This window comes from Tursiops truncatus, chromosome X (genome assembly GCF_011762595.2).
Source record: "Tursiops truncatus isolate mTurTru1 chromosome X, mTurTru1.mat.Y, whole genome shotgun sequence".
Lineage (NCBI taxonomy): Eukaryota > Metazoa > Chordata > Mammalia > Artiodactyla > Delphinidae > Tursiops > Tursiops truncatus.
Genome location: NC_047055.1, coordinates 107,539,670 through 107,545,669, shown reverse-complemented (window position 1 = coordinate 107,545,669; position 6,000 = coordinate 107,539,670).

Genomic DNA, 6,000 nt, shown 5'->3' with positions numbered 1-6,000 from the left:
GGTTTCTACTCATCTATTGGCTTTCCCCTCTCCAAAATTTGTGGTATTGTTTTTTCCCCATTCTCTCTTTTTTTTCTTGTATATGTATACTTTTTTCTTTTCTATCCATTTGCTCTCATTTCAATGAGGTTTCAAGATGTATTAGAGGTAAGTGCATGTGTTCAACCTACCAGTTTAAACTGGAAATCCCTTCAATTTCTTCTTTTATTTATTTATTTATTTATTGGCTGCGTTGGGTCTTTGTTGCTGCACGCAGGCTTTCTCTAGTTGCAGTGAGCAGGGGCTACTGTTCGTTGCAGTGTGCAGGCTTCTCGTTGCAGTGGCTTCTCTTGTTGTGGAGCACGGGCTCTAGGTGCGCAGGCTTCAGTAGTTGCAGCACATGGGCTCAGTAGTTGCGGCGCGTGGGCTTAGTAGTTGTGGCTCACGGGCTCTAGAGCACAGGCTCAGTAGTTACGGCGCATGGGCTTAGTTGTTCCGCAGCATGTGGAATCTTCCCAGACCAGGGATCGAACCCGTGTCTGCTGCATTGGCAGGTGGATTCTTGACCACTGCACCACCAGGGAAGTCCCTCTTTTTTCTTTTAAATTCATATAAATTTTAATACATCTGATTAAAAAACAACATTTAGAATATAATCCCATTTTATGAGGTGGTCTTATCATTCTGTCTTTTCCTGTTTGTTTCCCTATCTCTTTATCTTTCTTTCTCTAATCTATGTGTATACCTACCCATTTCTTCATTCTATTTCTACAGGTATAGAGAGAAGTGTGGCACATTGTTCACCTAATATTAACACTGTTTGTTTCTGTTTGTTGTGATTTGGGGTAATTCTTTGCTTTCTAACACTTTTCTGTGTTGCTTAGTTTTTAAAAAAATGATAGTGAGGTGGATGGACCTAGAGTCTGTCATACAGAGTGAAGTAAGTCAGAAAGAGAAAAATAAATACTGTATGCTAACACATATATATGGAATCTAAAAAAAAAAAGATGGTTCTGAAGAACCTAGGGGCAGGACGGGAATAAAGATGCAGACGTAGAGAATGGACTTGAGGACACGGGGAGGGGGAAGGGTAAGCTGGGATGAAGTGAGAGAGTGACATGGACCTATATATGCTACCAAATATAAAATAGATAGCTAGTGGGAAGCAGCCGCATAGCACAGGGAGATCAGCTCCGTGCTTTGTGACCACCTAGAGGGGTGGGATAGGGAGGGTGGGAGGGAGATGCAAGAGGGAGGAGATATGGGGATATATGTATATATATAGCTGATTCACTTTGTTGTAAAGCAGAAAGTAACACGCCATTGTAAAGCAATTATACTCCAATAAAGATGTTAAAAATAAAAAAAATAATAAATAATGAGCATGGATAAATTTTATTAAAGTGATAAAATCATTATCCCCAAAACCCCCCAAATTTGATGTCATGGAAGTTAAGGGAATAGGATGCCTCAAAGAGAGCATAAATAACAACATGAAATAGAGTAGAGGAGTTGACGAGGATGAAGACTGAAAAAGGATTATTATTCCTCCAGTTGTAGGCTCTGCATTTATGTTTTCAACTGGCAAATTTAATCTTGATCTCAGAGGGAATCAAATATATACTACACATGTACCATGTGGTGGTTAAAACGTAATAAATAACAAGATACTTATAGGAGTCTCTAGAGACTCATGTGCAACTGTCTCTGAAGTTAATGAAAACTGTATTTATAAAAATGAAGCTATAATTTGGCCTGTTTTATCAGAAGAGCATAAAAATAACATAGGAAAATTTTTTCAAGTAAAAATTATTTATTTTGTTTATCATACACTCTGTGTGACAGATGCCAATATGAACATGCATGTCTTGAAGATACCATATCAATAGATACATGTTTTTTGGGAGGAAAAGTCCAACATCACCTACTCAGGAGACTTTCTGTCTCAAGTGCAGGGTGAAATGAAGCTCAGTAGAAGAAGGAAACAAATGAGAACAGGGGCATTTTGTTCAGCATGAACTTTGCCTCTCAGATTGGGCTCGTATAGGATCACACCTCCCAGTTTTTTTGTTTTTGTTTTTTATTTATTTTTGGCTGTGTTGGGTCTTCGTTGCTGTGCGCAGGTTTCTCATTGTGGTTGTTTCTCTTGTTGCAGAGCATGGGCTCTAGGCTCGCAGGCTCAGTAGTTGTGACTTGCAGGCTCTAGAGCGCAGGCTCAGTAGTTGTGGTGCACGGGCTTAGTAGCTCTGTGGCATGTGGGATCTTCCCGGACCAGGGCTCTGAACCTGTGTCCCCTGCATTGGCAGGTGGATTCTTGACCACTGTGCCACCAGGGAAGCCCACACCTCCCAGTTTTGAGTCATGGGCTTAGGAAAGCAAAATAACTTTGTCATCTCCAAGCTGCAAGTCAAAGGTACAAATTCATTGCCATGTACATAGTCCTGAAAATCCAAATCCCAATACTGCTCACCCTGAGTGAGAGTAGACAAACTCCTCTCCTCTTTATTTCCTTCTGTTTTTCTTTATTCGCTTCTATTTGTGAGTTTTGTCACCACCTTTTCCTCAAATTCTAATTCCATTTATTTTCTACACATCAGTGAAATTGTCATCTACAGTAGTGCAGAAAGCGTGGTCCAGGAACCACCAGCATCAGTTTCACTTGGGATCTTTTAGAAATGCATATTCCTGGGCCTCACCCCTACTAAATCAGAATCTCTGGGGTGAGGCCCAGGAATATGCATGTTTATTCTCCAGGTGAGAAGCAGCAGTCTACAAGATACCATTTGGGATAGCTTCTGAAAATCTCTTTCTGAAGAGGTGTTGGGAGACGATTCTCCATAGGTCTCTTATTTTTGCATATCTCGTGAGCAGAGGCACTGACTGGCTTTTGTTCTGGACTCTTTTTCCTAGGATATTTGTATGGTAGATAGCTTTGGAAGATAGAGCTCATAACCTGCTGGAGAAGAAGGCAGATTTACTTACTGTCTGGTATGATAAAAAGAGTTTCTCCTAATGAGGCAAAGGGCAGGCATGCTGACTGCCCATTATAAAAGATTCAGGTTCCCTGAGCTTGGGGTTCCTTAGCTGTGACTCACACCCACTGCAGGAGAACATCCACTGGGGATCCTCTGTGTCACCCAATGGGACACTTGGAGTAAGGAGAACTGACACAAACATATTCATGCTGCTGGCTGTGCTGTGAGTAATAATGTCCTTTGTCTCTGATCCAGGAATTTCTTGTCCTCTTCCAGCATCTATGAAACTGTCGCAGATTAATTTGTCAGCTTGCAAGTAGGGTAAAATCTCAGACCTTTTCCGATTCCTGATAAATGGTTCTTCACTAATGTAACTTGGTACAAGCCATTTTTTGTTTTCAAAATCCATTGCTTTAGGTTAAGATATTGAATCTCTAGACATTCCCTACTCAAATATAAGATTATCTGGGAAGCATGACATTAGCTCTCACTCTCAATTCATTTTATCAGATGAACTAGCAGGTCTTGAGAAAATAAAAGGTGGTTTTAAAGAGTCGAGAAGTGGACATATCTTGAAAAGAGATACAGTGGAGTTGGCTGGCCTCAGAGGGATGCCCTATAGTGGCCTATAGAAAGGCCCAGAAGATACACTTTTGTGCTCTGATATTTTGCCTGGAATCTGTTTTGCCAGCATCCATCTCAGCTGGACACAATGCACACTGATTTCCTATAATTCCCTTCCTCATTCACAGTGAATCAAGGGCATCTGCTGGCAATGCTGTGGATTCTGTTGTTTGCAAATAGCAAGTAAACATCATCCATTGTCTGGGCTTTTTGGAATGGAAGTTGTTATAACATGGGCAGTAAGAAGGTTTACCATGCAGTGAGAGAAGTAGAAGGGAAAAAGAGCTGATAAAACAGAGAAGAGGACAATAGGGAGATTTCTGTGATTACCCATTTGTGCTGCAGCAAATTTGGCCCACATTCACTCTTGGGAATTCTCTCACTTTGTTTGATAAGTCCACATGTGGAGTGACACACAGGTGATACAGAAATACTTCTTTTAAAGCGTAAATCAGATACTTATAATTGGAAGCACAGTCCCAAAGACCTGGAGTGGCGTTTCTGGTTCAGTACACATTCCAATTAACTGAGGACTTACAATTAAATATGGAGACCAGAATTTTTGCATCCCAAATTGGGATATATGGTCTGACAAATACATGTTTACTTATACAACAATAGAAAATGTGAAATTGAGAAAGTCCTGGAAAAGCCAGAATGCTCACCGTATGGTTAAATCATACACGTTTTAACAATGCTAAAAGTATTAGATGATAAAATACATTTAGTCCTAACATACGGAACACAGTTTATCTGTTGATTTAGTAACCTCAAGGTCACTTAAAGACCAGTTAAAATTTTTGACTCTTAAGCTATTTTAGTTTATATCTGTTTTGGATAAATGGTGCTTCAGGGGATACAGTTTTGATTTTGTTTTGTTTTGTTTTTTGGTTCTTTAGTCTAACTGTGGTTGTATTTCTATCTGAATGTTTCTCTGAGAAACGATGAAGATTTTCATTGGAAAGCTTTGTACCATGTCTAACAGCTTAATTGTAAATTACTTTCTTTTTTAAAAAATTAATTTATTTTATTTTTATTTACTTTTGGCTGTGTTGGGTCTTTGTTGCTGCACATGGGCTTTCTCTAGTTGCGGCGAGCGGGGGCTACTCTTCGTTGTGCATGGGCTTCTCATTGCGGTGGCTTCTCTTGTTGCGGTGCACAGGCTGTAGGTGCGTGGGCTCAGTAGTTGTGGCGCATGGGTTTAGTTGCTCTGCAGCATGTGAGATCTTCCCAGACCAGGGCTCGAACCCGTGCCCCCTGCATTGGCAGGCGGATTCTTAACCACTGCGCCACCAGGGAAGCCTGCAAATTACTTTCTGATTTGGAATCTGTTTCGTATGGATTTCCAAAGTAACCTATATAATAATAGTAGTAATTGTGAAAATAATCCAGGACTGTCAGTGAAAAACAGAGAAGAAACTATCCTGTCTACATATTCTCTTTCCATTTTGTCCACCTGCTGTCCTGCCCTACGGTAGTTACTCTCACCAAACTTGGGCCTTTTGGGAAAAGGAGTTCTCAAGTAGCAAAGTCCCTTATTTAATTGCCCTGGTGGTAATAAGCATGGAAAACTTTAACAGAATCCTCCTGACTGAATTCATTGGGCCCACAAAGGACACTAATGAAACCATGATAGCACGGGAAAAAGCTCCAGAAATGTCTAAAGTTTTGTTTTATTTTTTTGGCCACGCCGTGCGGCTTGCAGAATCTTAGTTCCCCAACCAGGGATCAAACCCGGGCCCTTGACAGTGAAAGCCCAGAGTCCTAACCACTGGGCCGCCAGAGAACTCCCAGTGTCTAAAGTTTGAAACCAGCACCTTATGTTGTATTTAAAGTTCACAGATTTCTAAAATTGGTAATCTAAACTTTAGAGGACTATGGTATTTCAGAATAATGCTTGTAATATTTATGTCTCTATACCATGTCAGTATAGTTATTCATTCGTTTAGTCAACAAATACTTCTTGGATTCCTCCTATGTGCAACACTTTATCAACATTAGGAACAAAAAGATTGATGAGTTAAAAATTCCTGCTCTTGAGTGGCTCAAAAACTTGGCAGGAGAACAATGATCTAAACAGATTATTACTATACACTATGCTAAATGCTACAATACAAATAGGGACAAAGGTCTGTGAAACCAAAGGGAGGGCGAATAATTCAGCCTGGGAGTAGGACCCGTGGAGGAGATGACATCTGACATCCGAAAAGGGAGCAGTGTTCAGGATCATCCTAGGAAGTATAAATTACTCCTTTCTGTAGCGGCAGGGGTAGAAGTAGATAAGATTATCAAGAGTAGCTGTGAGTCACAAGGTATTTACTAAGTGCCAGGCAAAACACTAAACATTTGGCATGAGCTACCTTCATATAATATACCCACCAACCAAAATGACAGATACTGTTATTACCATTTTACAGGGGAA